The sequence below is a fragment of the Nyctereutes procyonoides genome, unplaced genomic scaffold (assembly GCF_905146905.1).
Source record: "Nyctereutes procyonoides isolate TBG_1078 unplaced genomic scaffold, NYPRO_anot_genome, whole genome shotgun sequence".
NCBI lineage: Eukaryota > Metazoa > Chordata > Mammalia > Carnivora > Canidae > Nyctereutes > Nyctereutes procyonoides.
In genome coordinates this window covers 16603459-16621147 of record NW_026575147.1, presented here as the reverse complement: position 1 = coordinate 16621147, position 17689 = coordinate 16603459, and the positions used below count along the sequence as shown (strand labels likewise).

At 38.1% G+C, this 17689-nt stretch overlaps 1 long non-coding RNA gene across 2 annotated transcripts in view; it reads left to right on the top strand.

Moving 5' to 3' along the window:
• Window positions 1-17689, top strand: part of LOC129501298 (uncharacterized) — a 112184-nt gene that overhangs the window by 59304 nt on the left and 35191 nt on the right. The window lies entirely within an intron of this gene.

Below are 17689 nucleotides of genomic sequence, written 5' to 3'. Positions count from 1 at the left end.
CTTTAGAATAAATAAATAAAAAATACAATAAAATAGTTGCTTGTTTGCTCCCAAGCCATACATGTTCCCATTTCGTTAAAGATGGTTTCAGGAAGGGAGAAAGTGATTTCAGGTGGAGAATTACAAAAGCCTCTGTGTTGTAAAAGAAAGGCTTATCTGGGGAGGTTCACTGATGGTCAAGGATTAAGGCATAACTTGTCCAGATCCTTCCCTCTGTGCCCGTCCCCAGCTCTTGTCACATCCCCTTAGCAGTATAACAGCAATTAACATTTATTAATTGTTTATAATGTGCCTGACATATTGCCGGCATTATTTTACTCAATCCTTACTGCAACGATATGGGCATATATTATTTTCCCCATTTTTTTCAGGAGAGAAAATGAGTTATTGAACTTGTCCTTTCTTCCCTAAGGAGGAGAGCTGGGATTTGACTCTAGCATGCAGCCACCATTCAGTGGCATGTGGAAATTGTAGGCAGTTCTGCTGACCATGGTAGTGGGATCTGTCTGTCTTCTGGATCTGTGGTTAGAGCAAAAAATCACTTTCCTGCTATTTGTTATGCCTTCCCCCACTGGCTCCTCTATACTGCATTTGCTTGGAAAGTAACTGCTATCTGTTGTATTACCACTAGATAGCAGCATTACTTCAGAAATGCTTTTCAAAGACTCCATAATCTGGGATCCGGAAATCCCATAGGAGTTTTCACTCCAGGATCAACCTGTAGGTCATGCCCACAGTCAGCTCCCTCAACACCAGCCTGCTCACTGTCCCCTGACCCAGACTTTCCATTGCCATTTCCCAATCTTGGATCATGCCCCTCCCTTCCAGGGGACTTTAGTGTAGTGGTTAGGAACACAGACACTGGAGCATAATGCCTAAGCTGAAATCTATGGCCACTTACTTAATTTTTCTGTATTACAGTTTCCTATGACATCTCTCACACTTTAATGAGAAGTAAATTAATTAATGCTTTTAAAGGTCTGGTAATATATACAACATATAGACCTCATAACTAGATTCATAGTTTGAATTTAGTTGAAAGTAGATTCTCAAGTTTGAATCTAATACAGTGTTTTGGGGACATTTTAACCTGATCATTTTGCTAAGGAGCATCCTTTCTTCCAAGGTGACACACTGTCATGTCGATCTTCACTGCTTTAGCCCAAGTACAATTATCTGAGTGGAGGCTCGAGGGCCACCTGTGAGATGATGCAGGATCCTGTCAACAGCCCATTGATGGAAGAGCCACTGGCATCTAGGAGAGGGGTTGTATCTTTTGGAAGGTTTATGTTGATCAAGGACTAAGCATTACACACATATGAGTTTGGTGGAGGGATGGTTAGAGCAGGAAAGTTTCTTCTATTGAGAAAGCAATAATGTCTTCCCTAAAGTCACCTCGTACTGTGACATCCCCTTGTGGAGACTACCAGGGTAAGTCACAGCTGACCTGTGACAAGGTGTGTAAAGTGTCTGGCACTGTGCTCATTACTAGCAAGTGCCCAACTAATGATAGTATTATCCTCAATAATAGCAACAATAATAACATTCACAGAATATTTATTATGTGCCAATGTTCTAAGGTATCAATTCATGAGATAGGGATCATCTTTATTCTTCTCTTACCGATGAGGAAACCAAGGCACACAGAGGTAAAATAAGTTGCCCAAGATCACATAGGTAACAGGCAGCAGAGCCAGGATTCAAAGGTAGGCAATCTGGCACCAGAGTTTACTCTATCAACTATTATGCTATTACTTAATTCAAAGATAGTAGCTCACAGGGGACCAGAGGAGAAAGAGACAGTTTCTGGCTGGGGTGACCAAGGAAGTGGGTAATCTGAGTAAACAGGTGTTTCAACTTTCCTTTAACATCCATTCAAATCTATTTTCTGCTCCTGACCCCAGTCCTTGGGCCTGAAGTTGAACCCATTGGTCCTGCTCTAACATAAATGCTCATAACATAACATTTAGCTGAAGCCCCAGACCTACTGAACCCAGAGCCTGTTAGGATTGGGGATGAGTAGTCTGGCTAGTAAGGGACTCTTAGAGACTACCTGTGTCTTCAGGAAAAGGTTCACACCTCACTGGCTAACTTTTGCCTCTGCTTGCACCAAAACACATTGTTTTTGTGCCTTTACCTAGTACTTGCTATTCCTTCTTTCTGGAATATTCTCATTAATCCTACTCATTCTGAAGACTGAGTTCTACTGTCTATTCATCCATGAAGCCTTCCCCAGTGCTGCCAGGCAGAGCTGGCAGTAGTGTGTGAAACTGGTCACACTCTGCTCCACTTGGTCCATTATGGTCATGGCTTTTGCAGGATTTTGAGGTCCTTGAGGCCAGAAACCATGTTGTATTCACTTTTGAATCCCACTTCCCAGCACAGGTCCTGGCACATGGTAGGCACAGGATGATTACTTGTTGTAGAATTCGGAAACAGATATTACAACCTGAATTCTCAAAGAAACAAGAATAGTACGCAGCCATCATCATTTGTTCCCATTTTTACCCACTCCACCCTCCTCTTTTTCCTTTCTACTACAGGTCCCACTGGAAGAGTATGGCCAATTTAATGCAAAGGTCAGGATATCTTTAGTTTCTGGACTGCTGACTGAGATTCACATTTCTGAACTTGCAACGACCTCAGTGTACCCAGGGGCCGAATTCCAAATGAGCACATCAGATCCTATTGATATAATCAGCTTCTAATTACATCCTAAGCTTCTGATCGGTCCCCCAGCCCCTTGCCCACATACACCATACCACTGGAGTCTGCCATTGTGAATGCTGGATGAGCTACATTGGGTTCAAATGGACTAATTAGGCCTGCCATGCCACTCTGGATAAGAGGAGTTTTTAGTGCCCCTGGAAAGCACCTGCCTGAAACTGCCCTTCTTTCCCCTTGATACATTGAATTTGCAAGTCCTCTTTCCCTAAAAGCATTCTGTGTGTGCTCAAGGTTCATTCCTTGAAGTAGGGAAATTGAAGCTCTGTGAACATGCTGCCTGACTGTTCTTATACTTTGCTGAGAGGGGACAGCAAGCATTTGTTGTCCTTCAAAACTGATCCACAAGCTGGATCTATTTCCGAGAATCATGGGTTGATTATAATTTTAAACATTAAGCTAAAGTTATACCCTATTGCTCCAGGCCCCCACCCAATTATTTCCACTAAGAATTCATTATAAGATTCTTGATCACTTAAAGCCTGAGGCATGAGAAAAGAAGGGCAAGAGAAGGCAGGAGCAGAAATACACACAGTTGCCTAAACAGTCTTAGGTTTCTTTCTTTCTTTTTTTTATTTTTGGTTGTGGTATAATTTACACATAATAAAACAAACTCATTTTAAATGTACAGTTTGATGAATTTTGACAAAACTGGTATAACCACTGACACAATCAAGATGTTGGATATTTTCATCACCGCAGAAAATTTCCTGTTTCTTCCCAGTCAATGCCCTCTCACCCACAGCAATGAACTCTGCTCTGATTTCTGTCACTGTGGCTTAGTTTGGCCTGTTCAAGAACTTTATTAGAATCCATTGAATGATTATTTATGTATGTTTATCTTCTTTCACTCAACAAAATGCTTTTGAGATTCACCTGTGTTGTTGCTTGTATGAGTAGTTTGTTCTTTTTTCATTGCTTAGTGTTTTTTATTATGTTAGCATAACTCAAATTTGTTTATCCATTACCCTGCAGGTGGGCATTTGGGTTGTTACCAGTTATTATGAGTAGAAGTGGGGGTTATTATGAATAGAAGCATTATAAACACTTCTATACAATTTCTTTTTAAGAAAAGATTAGATTTTTAAGTAATCTCTACATGCAAATGGAGATTGAACTCACAACCCAAGATCAAGAGTTGCATGCTCCTCCAACTGAGCCAGCCAGGTACCCCCACTATACAATTCTTTTTGTGAACGTGTTTTCATTTCTCTTGGATAGATGCCCAAAAGTAAAACTGCTGAGTAACAGAGTAGGTATATGTTTAACTTTTTAAGGAAAACTTCTTCCAAGTGTTTGTACCATTTCACATTCCCAACCCCAGAGTACAAAATTTTCAATTCTTTGGCTTTGCCTATGTTTGTTCTGTGAGCACATAGTCAACACTTGGAACAGTTCTAGGAACCATAACACTTGTTCTTAAAGATAGATTTCTGAGTGTTCTATCCCCAAGAGATGCTTCATACTTGAGTACCCTTGTTAGGAAAACGGTTTTCCACTCACTGGGACCTTAGACACAGCAGGCAAAATTAGGAAGGATGTCCAAGGAACAATAAAGGAGAAAGGCAATACAGCTCAGCCCACCATGAAGGATCAAACCCAACAACCAATTTGATGACAGATGTTCAAGTCAGATCACTCTCAAATTGAAGAGTGCCTTTGCAACAAGTCACTACCCATTCCTGAGCAATCAGAGAAATTTATTTGCTGTCCATTAGCTAATTGTTCCCATACTCAGCACAGATCTTAACTAAATGCCCTAAATGACATTTAAATTTCTGGTGTGTTATGAAACAGCTGATAATTTACCATGCTCATATCCTGCCAGTAGAGCTGACTTTAATTTTCCTTAAGATTGTGGCTGATTTCTGAGATCCCTAAAAATAAAGTGAAGTAAAGATCACAAGATAATATATAAATATAAAATCACAAGATCACAAGATAATATATAAATATATAGTAATATATTATATATATAATATATAAATACTGTGGAAGATACAGACTTTGCAGTCAGGATAGGGACATGGCATGCCAGCTGCGTGGCATTTGGCAAGTCACGTCACTTCTCTTGGCATCAGGTCACACAAAACTGTAGTGGGAACAATAATTCGTATTTCTACCCACCTTCCTGCTACAGTGGGTGTGAGATTCAAATGAGATACAGCTCCATTCAAATCCTGACTCTACTGCATCCTACCAAAAGCTTGACTGTGCTACTTACTCAACTTTCCAAATTTGGGTTTTCACCCCTGTAAAGTGAAGGTAACAAGTGAATACCTTGCAAGGTTGTTACAAGAATCAAGTAATGTATGTAAAACACCTGTCACAGTGGGTGGTCAGTAAATGGGAGCCTCACTATTAAGCAGGCTACTGGTTTGAGACCCACAAGGGTGCCCTTAACTAGATGACAGTTTTTTCAAATGGTAGAGCCACTCAGTTGACAACCCACACTTGTTGAACTAGACACAAGGTCTGCTGATAAAGTTCACAAGATGACAGCAAAAGTACCTGGGCTGTGACATGTGACCCAGATCACATGCGGCCACCCTCTTTTCAATATTAAATAGTTGGCCTGTTATTATTTATTGGAGTATAAGGTTTAATTCTAGTGTCACCTGTATTTTTGCTCTTTTACTTTCCTGTGCTTCTTGTAGAGTGTGGCTTCTAATATTCTTACTTCTCTTAAATTCACAATCATGTTACCTAGGTGCGGATGTGACCCAATTATATGTTCTAGTTTGTTCATGTGTGAATATATACATATTGATACACATTTATAAAAGTCACATACTATGTTTTCAACTTTATGTTATAGTTAGGACATTATATTGATTTTTATAATAATGTGCATAAGTAGGTATATTACCTATAAAGTTAATTAGAGGATGGTAAAGGGGAGCAAAAACTAAATATATATTACAAAAAGGGGGCGTTGGATCTGAGGCTGTTGAGAACCAATGCTGTGGGTGCTGAGAGAATTGGAGTGACATCTTTTCATTCCTATGGCTTCTCTTTTTGCTGGCAAGCAAGCACTCTGGTTAGAGCAGGGTGTGGCAAATGTGAACCCTACAGCATAGAGTGAGTTCTGGATAGGACCCTCCCTTTGTGAGCACCAAGTACTTTTGTATGCCAGCTGTTTCCCTGTCTTTCCACTAGATGCCAGCAGCATCCCAGGACTCTGGATTGGAGTTTCCAAAAGCCCCACAAGGAATGTTGTTCCAGTTCCAAGCACACTACTATCCTCTGGAGTTGGATGGCTGCTCATAGTATCTTGATTGCTTGATTCCCTACCTGTTCTGGTTTCAGAATAACAGGGTCAAGTTTAGATACAGCAACATATCAAGCGAGAAAGTGAGGGTAACCACGATGGGATTGCAGCATCTATGCCAATGGCCTTGCTGACCCAACCTGCCCACACCCACCCACAGAGTACATCTGCTGGAGACTGACCGTAAATATTTACCTTTCATTAAACATGTCATCGCTGCCATTCACTCAGAGTCTCAAGCACCCTCCCAGAAGCCAGGGGCTGAAGCTAGGTGAGGGAGAACAGTGAATCTGTAGTTCTTTCTAACTGCTGGAAAACAGTCTTCTCCATTCTGTTCCCATCCAGAACCTGGGATAAGACTCAGTCCATGCTGAGACCCATCTTAGTTTTGAGTTTTGCTGAACAGAATAAAAAAAGAATGAGTACTTTCTAGATCTCTTTGGGTTTCTAAGGATGTGGTAATAGTATGGAGAGACACACAGAAAGACACAGACAAATGATATAGAGGAGTGTCGCCCAATAGAACTTTAGGATTCCTATAGGAATCACTAGCCAGGTAAATTGAACACCAATAAAAATTAATTTATAATAATAAAAAAAAAAAAAAAAAAAAAAAAAAGGAATCACTAGCCACATGTGGCTACTGAGCACTTGAAATGTGCCTGGTGTGACTGAGGAACTGAATTTTAAATTTTATTCAATATTAATTAATTAAAATTTAAATAGCCATATGTGACTGGTGGCTACAGTATTGAGCAGGTAGATATAGAATATGAGACAAAGGCAAAATCATAGGCCTCCAAAGTATCAAGTGCCAAGTTGGATGTATATATGCACATGTGTATGTATTATATAAAATACATATGTAACTCACATATTTGTGATTTACATGTAATTTAAATATATGAAAATGAGAACCAGACCTTCAGAGAGGTAGTTGAAGTTGGGTCTGGAACTAAAAGCTTCAGTGAAGATTGGGAATGGATGGGTGGACAACGGGGGAAGGAGAATTTGCCATAAGAGATCATAAGATGAGTCAACTAATTGGGGCCAGGGGTCTCCTAAGACACAGAAATTAAAAGGAGTCCAAAGGAGTCCCTTTCTACCAGAAAGAGAGAAATTGAGATGTGAGTGCCAGAGGAGGAACAAAAGGAAGTGACTGAAGAAAGACAACTGAGGTTTTCAAGGCCCCTTCTCTCCATAAGGACTGTAGATTTCAGCATAAAGGGGAGGAGCAAGCATACAGCAAAAGGAGCTGGCTGGAGGCAAACAGTCCAGGAAAGGAAGGGGAACAAGGTTCTCTGCCTGGTAGGAAGGTGGGAAGGTGGAGGCAGCTTGGGTGAGTGGAAGTGGCAGCATGAAGGTGTTCACTTCTTTAGGCCATGAGCGAGGTGGAAGACATGTGGAACTGGGCAACATGAGGAATTTTCAAAGACTATTGAGATCTACTGGTTTAATACATCCACCATTAAGTTAAAAATTCCCGTTAAATTAAAATTTCCTTTTAATTATAGTTATTTGAATAATTTTTACTAGCAGAGTAAGCAAGGCAGTCAGACCATGCCAATTCCAAATATATGAGATACTTTGGGAGAAGATCTATCAGTGTGTTCAGAGAAATGTCAAATGGATTGTGCCTTTGAGCTCCAGAACATTTTGTGGAGGTCTCATGGGTTTTGCAGCTGAGGAAACTGAAGCTCAGAAAGGATAAGAAGCTTATTCAAGGGTACATAGAAAGAGATAGACCTCAGTTTTATACCAAGATCTTAGTACTTTGTGTTTAGTGTTCAAAATTAGTGGAATTAAACATGTTCTAAATACCCTGAGTCTCTTGCTTATAACGACCCAATAGACAAATGATTGGAGAACAAGGAAATGGAATTAAGATCTTATAGACATTAGGTTTTTTTCTTTTGTTTTTTTTTTTGTTGTTTATTAAGGCATAATTGACATACAATATTTATAGACATTGTTTTTTATAACCCCTTGTATACCTTAACTTTTAGATACCAAATAATTTTTCTTCCTAGGTTTTGTTTTATATTTAATTATTTTTATTGGTGTATAACATTATATAAGTTTCAGGTATATGATACTATAATTTGATATATGTGTACACTACAAAGTGATCACCATAAGTATAGTTACCATCCATCCTCATATAATTCAGCCTCTTCATCCATTTCACTTCCCCCAATCTCCTTTTCCTGATAACCATCAATCTGTTCTTTGCATCTTTGAGTTTGTATTTGTTTTGTTTGTTCATGTGTTTTGTTTTTTAGATTCCACATATAAGTGAGATCATACAGTATTTGGACCAACTTATTTTGCTTAGGTCCATCCATATTGTTACAAATGGCAAGATTTCCTTCTTTTTTAATGGCTAATATTCCATTATGTATGTATACATTTCTTTATCCATTCATCCATTAATGGACACTTAGATTGTTTCCATATCTCGGCTGTAGTAAATAATGGGGCAGTGAACATTGGGGTGCATATATCTTTTTGAATTCGTGTTTTCATATTCTTCAGATAAATACTCAGAAGTAGAATAGGTGCATCATATGGTATTTCTATTCTTAATTTTTTGAGGAATCTCTATATTGTTTTCCATATTGGCTGCACCATATTACATTCCCATCAATGGTATTTAAGGGTTCTCTTTTCTCCATAACCTCTCCAACACTCATTTCTTGTCTTTTTGATAATAGCCCTTTTAATAGGTGTGAGGTGATAGCTCATTGTGATTTTGATCTGCATTTCTGTGATAATTAGTGATGTTGAACATCTTTTCATGCTCCTGTTGGCCATCCACACATGTTTTCTTTGGAAAAAATTGTATTCAGATCATCTGCCCATTTTTTATTCAGATTTGTTTGTTTTTGTTATTGAGTTGTATGAGTTCTTTATATATTTTGAATATTACCCCTTAATTGGATATATGATTTGCAAATATCTTCTCTCATTTAGTAGTTTGGCCTTTTGTTTTGTTGATATTTTCCTTCACTGTGCAGAAGCTTTTTAGTTTGTTATAGTCTCATTAAAAAAATTTTGCTTTTGTTTCCTTTGTCTTTGGAGTCAGATCCAAAAACATTGCTCAGACCAATGTCAAGGAGCTTAGCAATTAAGTTTCCTTCTACAAATTTTTAAAAAGATTTTTTAAAAAATGTATTTTTACTCATGAGAGACACAGGGAGAGAGGCAGAGACATAGGCAGAGAGAGAAGCAGGCTCACAGTGGGGAGCCTGATGTATGACTCAATCCCAGGATCCCTAGCCAAAGGCAGACACTCAACCACTGAGCCACCCAAGTGCCCTCTACCTTCTACAAATTTTATGGTTTGAGTATTTGACCAAAATTTATGGTTCAAGTCTTTAATCCATTTTGAGTTAATTTTTATGCATGGTGTGTATGGATAGTGGTCTAGTTTCATTCTTTTGCATGTAGCTATCCAGTTTTCTCAATATCATTTACTGAAGAAATTGTCCTTTCCCCATTGTATATTTTTCACTCCTTTTTTTGATTTAGTTAACTGCATTTGTGTGGGTTTTTTTCTGGGTCTGTATTCTATTCCAATGATATATATGTGCCTGTTTTTATGTCAATGCCAATGTTTTGATTACTGTAGCTTCACAGTATATTTTGAAATCAGGGACCATGATGCTTCTAGCTTTGTTCTCTCTGCAAATTGCTTTTTCTATTTGGGACATTTTGCAGCTCCATAGAAATTTTACGATTATTTGTTCTAATTCTGTGAAGAATGCCAATGGGATATTAATAGCTGCATTGAATCTGTAGATTGCTTTGGGTAGTACAGACAGTTTAACAATGTTTTCTAATCCATAAACATGGAAGATCATTCCACTTATTTGTTTATTCTTCAATTTCTTTCATCAGTGTTTTGTAGTTTTCAGTGTAGACATCTTTTATCTCCTTAGGTTAAATTTGTTCCTAGATATTTTAGTCTTTTTGATCCCATTGTACATGGGGTTGTTTTCTTTTTTCTTTTTTTTTTAAGATTTTATTTATTTACTTATGAGAGACACACAGAGAGAGAGGCAGAGACATAGGCATAGGGAGAAGCAGGCTTCATGCAAGGAGCCCGATGCAGAACTGGGTTCCGGGACTCCAGGATCACACCCAGGCCGAAGGGAGGCACTAAACCACTGAGCCACCCAGGGATCCCCAATGGGATTGTTTTCTTAATTTCTCTTTCTGATAGTTCATTACTAGTGTATGGAAATAAAACAAATTTCTGTATTTTGATTTTGTATCCTGCAACTTTACTGAATTCATTTGTTAGTTCTAATCATTTTTTGGTAGTCTTTAGAATTTTCTATGTATAGTATCACGTCATTTGCAGATATTGACTGTTTTACTTCTTCCTTTCTGATTTAGATGACTTTATTCTTTTTCTTGCCTAATTGCTATGGATAAGACTTCCAATACTATGTTAAATAAAAGTGTTAAGAGTGGGCATTCTTGTCTTGTTCCTGATCTTAGAGGAGAAGCTCAGCTTTCCACCATCGAGTATGATGTTAGCTGTGGGTTTGTCATGTATGGCCTTTATTATATTAAGGAACATTCCTTCTATACCCACTTTGTTGAGAGTTCTTTTCATAAATGGATGTTGAGTTTTGTCAAATGCATTTTCTGCATGTATGGAGATGATCATATGGTTTTTGTCTCTCATTGTGTTAATATGGTATATCATGTTAATCAGTTTGTGGGTATTGAAATGTCCTTGCATCTCTAGAATAAATCCCACTTGATTACAGCATATTATTCTTTTAATGTATTGTGGACTTTAGTTTGCTAATATTTTTGTTGAAGATTTTTCCATCTATATTCATCAGGGATATTGGCCTGTAATTTTCTTTTTTTGTGTTCTTTTCTTGTCTGGTTTTGATATCAGGGCAATGTTGGCCTTGTAAACTGAGTTTTGGAAACATTTCCTCCTCTTTAATTTTTTGGAAGAGTTTGAGAAGGATAGGTATTAAATCTTTGAATGTTTGTTAGAATTCACCAGTGAAGCCATCTGGTCCTGGACTTTGGTTTTTTGAGATGTTTTTTATTACTGTTTCAATCTCATTACTAATAATCAGTCTATTCAGATTTTCTATTTTTTCCTGATTCAGTCTTGGAAGATTGTGTGTTTCTAGGAATTTATCCTTTTCTTCTAGATTGTCCAATTTATTTGGCATATAATTGTTTGTAGTAGTTTGCTTGTAGTAGTCTCTTATGATCCTTTGTATTTCTGTGATACCAATTGTAACTTTACCTCTTTCATTTCTGATTTTATTTATTTAAGCCCTTTCTTTTCATGGTGAGTCTCGTTAAGTTTGTCAATTTTGCTTTTCAGAGACAAGCTTTATCTTTTCAGAGAAACAGCTCTTAGTTTCATTGACTTTTTTATTGTCTTTTAGTCTCTATTTCATTTATGTCCACTCTGATCTTTATTATTTCCTTTCTCCTGTTAACTTTGAGCTTTGTGTGTTCTTCTCTTTTTTGTTTCTCTTAGGTGTATAGTTAGATTGCTTGAGGTATTTTGTGTTTGTTGAGATAGGCCTGTATTGCCATAAACTTCCCACTTAAAACCGCTTTTGCTGTATCCCATACTTTTTGCACTGTTGAATTTCCATTTTCATTTGTTTTTGAGTATATTAGAAATTTCTCCTTTTATTATTTTTTTTCTTGACCTACTGGTTGGTCAGTAGGTTATTGTTTAATATTCACATATTTGCCACTTTTCCCAGTTTTCTTTCTGTAATTGATTTCTGGTTTTATACCATTGTGGTCAGAAATGATGCTTGATATGATTTCAATCTTCTTTAATTTATTGGGTTGTGTTTTATGACCTAACATGTAATCTATCCTGGAGAGTGTTCTATGTACAGTTGAGAAGAATGTATACTCTGCTACTTTGGGATGAAATTTTCTGTATATATCTATTAAGTCTATCTGGTCTAATATGTCAGATAGCTGATGCTTCCTTTTTTATTTTCTGTCTAGATTATCTATCTATTGATGAAAGTAGGGTATTAAGGTCCCCTATTATTATTGTATTGCTGTCAATTTCTCCCTTTAGTCTGTTATTATTTACCTTATATATTTAGGTGCTTCTACGTTGGATGCATAAATATTTATAAGTGTTATATATACTTTCTGGATTGACTTTTTTGATCATTATGTAATGCCCTTCTTTATTTTTATAGTCTTTGTTTTAAAGTTTATTTTGTTTGATATAATTATTTTTTAAAGATTTTGTTTATTTATTCATGACAGAGAAAGAGAGAGAGGCAGAGACACAGGCAGAGGGAGAAGCAGGCTCCACGCAAGGAGCCTGATGTGGCTCTTGATCCAAGGACCCTGAGATTGCTCCCTGAGCTGAAGGCAGACACTCAACCACTGAGCCACACAGGCATCCTGTTAGACATAATTATTGCTACACCAGCTTTCTTTTCATTTCCATTGCATAGAAAATCTTTTTCTATCCCTTTACTTCTAGTCTGTGCATGTCCTTAGATCTGAAGCAAGTCTATTGTAGGCAACATACAGGTTGGTCTTATTTTTTTAATCCATGTAGCTACTCTATGTCTTTTGACTGAAGAATTTAGTTCATTCACATTTCATGTAATTTTTGATAGGCATGTGCTTATTGCCATTTTGTCTGTTTTTTAGTTGTTATTGTAGCTCCTCTCTATTCCTTTCCTCTTCTCTTGCTCTCTTCCCTTGTAGTTTGGTGATTTCCTTTAGTGTTATGTTTAGCTTTCTTTCTTACTGTCTTTTGTTTATCTACTATGGATTTTTGCTTTGTAGCGACCATGAGGTTCACATATAAAATCATATATATATATATATGTTATATATATATAGTAGTCTATTTTAGGGTGATAGCATCTTAAGTTTGAATGCATTCCAAAAATCTCTACTTTTTACCCTTCCCACCACGTGTTTTGTTTTTGATGTGATATTTTATATCTTTTTATTTTGTTTATCTTTTAAATACAGTTAATTTTACCACTCTTGTTTTTAATTTTCTTAGTAGCTTTATAAGTGGTTCAATCCACTGCCTTTGTTATATATTCACCGTTACCAATGAGATTTTTACTTTCATGTATTTCCTTGTTATTAGTTAGTGCCTTTTCTTTTCAACTTAAACAAGTCATTTTAACATTTCTAAGGCTGGTTTAGTTGTGATGAGCAAGTTTAATTTTTGCTTTTCTGGAAAACTCTCTCCTTTAAAAAAAAAGATTTTATTTATTGATTTAGGAAAGACACAAAGAGAGAGAGAGGCAGAGACATAGGCAGAGGAAGAAGCAGGTTCCATGCAAGGAGCCCGATATGGGACTCAGTCCCGGAACTCCAGGATCACACCCTGAGCTGAAGGTAGGGAGCTCAACCACTGAGCCACCCAGACATCCCAATTTTTTAAAAAGATTTTATTTATCTATCTATTCCTCCCTCTTTTAATTCTGAGTGATAACTTTGCCAGATAGAATATTCTTGACTGGAAGTTTTTTCCTTTCAGCACTTTGAATATATCATGCCAATTCCTTCTGGCCTGCAAACTTTTCGCTAAAAAATAAACTGGTAGTCTTATGGGGGAGGAGGGTGTATACCTTTGGCCACTTCTAATATTCTCTATCTTCAACTTTTGATATTTTAATTATAATATGTCTTAGTGTAGATCTTTTGGGTTCATCTTATTGGACCTTTCTGTGCTTCTTAGAGCTAAATGTCTGCTTTCCTGCCCAAGTTAGGGAAGTTTTTAGCCATTATTTTTCAAGTAAGATTTCTATCTCTTCTTTTTCTTCTAGGACCTGTATAATGCAGATATTATTCTGCCTGAAGTTGTCCCCTAGGTCCCTTAAGCAGTCTCTACTTTTAAAAATTCTTTTTTTTTTTTTCTGCCTTGGTTGGGTGATTTCCACTGCCCTGGTCACTAATCCATTCTTCTACTTCATCCAACAGCAATCTACTGTTGAACTGCTGTACCATAGGTTTAGTTTAGCAATTATATTCTTCAGCTCTGCGATTTCTGTTTGATACTCTCCTATGTTTTCTTTCTCTTTGTTGAAGTTCTGACTGTGTTTATTCTTTCTTCTCCTGAGTTGAGTGAGCATGATTATGGCCATTACTTTGAACTTTATCAGTTTGATTACTTATTTCTGTTTCATTAAGGTCTATTTTTCTGAAGTTTTGTCTTGTTTTCATTTGGAGCATATTTTTCTGTCTACTTATTTTGCTTGACTCTCTGTTTGTAGTAGGCAAAACAACTATCTCTCCTAGTCTTGAAGGAGTGGACTTATGTAGGAGATGAAATGTATCATTCAACCTTTTCCTAGCTTTTGTTTGTTTCTTGGACCTTTGTGATGTCTAAGTAGCCTTATTTGTCCTTGATAAATCCCAGTTGTTGAGGAGGTGACAAGACATGTCAGTGTTCCAAAGGGAGGGATTACAAACAGTGCCCAGCTTCAGGCTAATTGTAACCCAGATTCTCAGGCAGCAGCTTTTAAAGTATGCAAATAAGTGCTATCCTGTGGGTTGTCAATTATAGACCATGCTGACCTCCAGACTAGGAGATCTGGAGGTGTTCCCTCGGTGACAGTTGCAAAACACATGGCTTTAGATGTGCATAGGCTCCTTTTGGGAGGTATCAGTGAGCTTTAGCGAGGCCAAGGGAGAGTGTATTTCTACCTATGTTCCCTGGGAGTACCTCTGTAGTCTCTGGTTGTGTGGGAAACCTGAAACTGACCCTCAGGCTGAGCTCTTGGACAAGCTCTTCTTTTTCACATGAAGAGTGGGGGTGTGTTAGAGTCTGCTGTTTGTGCAGTGTTCAGGGAGTGGTAGCCTACAAAAAACTGTCTCTCTGATTGTTTCAGACCCATGGAACCCAGAAATGCAATTGCCCTGGCCACCAGGTCATGTGCTCGCGGGCATCTCTGTGGGTTGCATGTGCCTCCTAGCTGTGGCCTGCTCTGCCACAGCTGCAATGCATGGGAGAGGGGACCTCAGCTGCTTCCTGTGGCAGAGCAAGCAGTAGCTATGGTACATGGGGGCTGGGCACTACCACTGGAGCTAGCAGGCTGTGGAGTCAGGGTGTGAGGAATACAAAATTGTACCTACCAGTGCCCAAGTCCCTGGAGAATGTCCCAACAGATCTCTGTCTGTCTTGCAGATACTTTCAGATAAGCAAATGAGTCCCTTTGCATAGGTGCCTTTCAAACTTTCTTTTGTACTGGGCACCTAGGTGAATGAGTCTGTTCAAGAGCCCTTTAAGAGCATATTTTCTGTTTCCTATCATCCTGTGATACTCTTGGAAGTAAGCCCTACTGGTTTCCAAGGCTAGACACTTAGAGGCTTATCTCTCTGGTGTGGATCCCTAGGATTAAGGTGCCTCATGTGGGACACAAATCCCTCACTCCTCAGAGATGAACTCTGTATCATGAGATCTCTCCCAACTTTGGGTGGCTGTGCCTGGGGTAGGGTTTCTTGCAAAACTATGTCTCCACCTTGTTTATCTGTCTTACTGTAGTTCTTTTATCCTTTGTTGCGAAGACACTGTTCGACTTTATTTCGGGTCCTTTTCTGAGGGAAGTGTCACATACGTATCTGTAGATTTGTTGTGTTCTTGGGATGAGATGATTTCAGAATCCTTCTACACTGCCATCTTGTACCTTCCCTTCCCTCTTGGTTTTAAATATTAGTAGTAGAGGATACTTTTGAGCTGTCAGTCTCTGAGTCATGGGCCCAGTACCTTCCACGCTCCATTCTACAGCATGGCTATTTATTGAGTGATAATGATGATGTTAATTAAATAGTAATATCCCAACCATTGATAGTCTCATACTCCAATTAGGAAGGTGCGGCTATAGCCCCTGCCTGACCAAACTATTATTATCAGTGAAACTAGTGAAACAGAACTATTATCAGTGAAACAGAACTATTAACAGTGAAACTGCTTTGGCTTTAAGGAGGAGGTTGCTCAAGTTGAAGCAAAAGAACATGGAGTATCTTAAGGTGCCCTATTCATTCAACAGGTATGTCCTGGATGTCTTTGTGTGGCATGCATTGTTGCAGGTGTCATCTACACTCTTGTCATTCTAGTGCTCAGAGTCTAGAATTCTAGTGTGTTCAGAGCTCCTGGGAATTTCAAACTCATTCACTTGATGTTTAGGATTCTTCCATGATCAGCCTTCACTTGCTTGAGGACTGCCATATCTCTTCTGGCTGGTTTGGCATTGCTACCTGGCCCTGTGGCCACCCCTGATTGCTTCCTATGCATCCTTCTCAAAGCTATGCACTGACACACCCTAGAAAGTGCAGGACCACTATTTCATCATGGGTGTATGTGTATGAAACTGTCTTATATGTAGAATTCTTCTCTGATATCTGGTGGCTCTGGCTGTGGCAAAGCCTTTGAGAATCCAGATTTAGAAAATTCTACGAGATCTATTGAAACTATTCAAGCAACATGAATTGCTATAAATTCTGTAAGTAGCTAACAGGAAAAATTATATTGAATAATTACTAGTTTGGTAAATTGATCATTTAACAAATTAATGATTTGACAGAACTGATTTTTTGGCTCATTTGTTTTCAGTGTTTTTTGTGAATTTCTTTTTGCTTGCTAGTTTTGCTTCCCTGTTCCTAGGAAGCAATGAGGCAGTGTAGAAGAATCCTGAACTAGAGGAGAATCAGTTTAGAATTACGATGATGTGTAAAGAGTCAAATAAACCAAAGACAGTGGGATTCAACTTCACAAAGGGGCATGTTTTACCTGTCCTCCTCCTCATTTCTTTCCACTTCTTCCTCTGTTGCATGTCTGCCCTGTTTATGGACCCCTTAGTATGCACAGTGAGTTTATCTCTGAGTCCCTACAACACTCACACCATTGCCTTGAGCAGAATAGTGTCTGTTGACACTATTTATGATGGAGAACTTTCTTTTGGGATCCATTCTTACCTAAGGAATCCAGGCTGAAAGTTTTATTTTGGTGTAGATGACATAAGGGACATAAGGGGCTTAGGTAAAATGGCTGAATCATTATCAGTCTTTTTTTCCAGAAGGCATTAATGGAAGAGGAAAAGGGATTTGAGAAGGCAGACATATGGCTTCTCTTCTCTTCTCTTAATTAACATATGGCAGTTAATTTTACAGACTCTCTATCTGGTTCCACATTCTGGAAGATAATCCCAAAGTTCCTGCTTTGTTTGTTTGTTTGTTTATCATGAAAAATGAGGCTGAACTCAAAATGGGTCAGGATCTCACATAACAAGTAAATGGGGAATGAGAACTAGAATGCTTGGTATTTGGACCTGTTGGGGGTAGGGGGTGAGAGATCTAATGCTTATCTTTTTTCTTTTTCTTTATTATGGAAATCACAAAGTCAGATAAAAATCCTTGATTCTGCTTTTTCCCACTGAAGATTTATGAGATTATCCTAGTGGTTGCTTGCTGGAGAGCTACAAGGAGAAATATTAGTTTTATATACTGATATAACATCCACAATTCCACATGAAAATGAATTTAGGGACCACCAAACCTGGACAGGCTGCAAAGCTGTACAGAGTCCTGATGAATGAATAGAACCACATTATAAGGTTCTCCAGAGAGTGAGGCAAAAAGAATGGATTGTCTTTCCGAAATATACCAGCAAGAATGCAAGTCTTAATTAACAAAGCCCAA